Source organism: Sinocyclocheilus grahami, unplaced genomic scaffold (assembly GCF_001515645.1).
Source record: "Sinocyclocheilus grahami isolate Dianchi unplaced genomic scaffold, SAMN03320097.WGS_v1.1 scaffold123038.1, whole genome shotgun sequence".
NCBI classification, from domain to species: domain Eukaryota; kingdom Metazoa; phylum Chordata; class Actinopteri; order Cypriniformes; family Cyprinidae; genus Sinocyclocheilus; species Sinocyclocheilus grahami.
The window spans coordinates 1-434 of record NW_015533452.1 but is presented as its reverse complement, the minus strand read 5'-3'; the positions used below and the strand labels follow the sequence as shown (position 1 = coordinate 434).

Genomic DNA, 434 nt, shown 5'->3' with positions numbered 1-434 from the left:
CATTCACATTCACATTCACTGTGTTGTTCAGTAAGTCAGTGCTGGTGATGAACATCATGATTCTTGTCTGGACTCTCAGCTTTCTGATCCTCAGCTACACTCTTGGGTTTCCCATGCTTAATAGTACAAGGTAAGATATTTACATGCATACCTATGAGTTAATGTGTACTTTTCCACAAAAATAAATGTAAATGTATTCTTTTCAACAGTGAATCTCACATGGAGACTTTTCCAAATGTTACAGAGAGCAACTCCACAGAGTATATTAACACCAATCTGACGAACAGGTATAGAAAATTTGGAATCCCATAGAGTTCAACAGAATGCTAAAACAATTCTCTCATCTAACCCAAATGTCTTGACTTTTCCTATGTATCTGAAATTAGGATACGAAAAAGGCCTTCCGCGTAAGTAATGCATTTATACATTTTTTT

General features: G+C 35.7%; 1 long non-coding RNA gene across 1 annotated transcript; it reads left to right on the top strand.

Moving 5' to 3' along the window:
• The first annotated feature begins 14 nt into the window (after positions 1–14).
• LOC107581232 (uncharacterized) lies at positions 15–410 on the top strand. Its single transcript, XR_001608817.1, has 3 exons — positions 15–130; positions 210–287; positions 387–410. It is a non-coding gene; the product is annotated as an uncharacterized lncRNA (long non-coding RNA).
• The last annotated feature ends 24 nt before the right edge of the window (positions 411–434 follow it).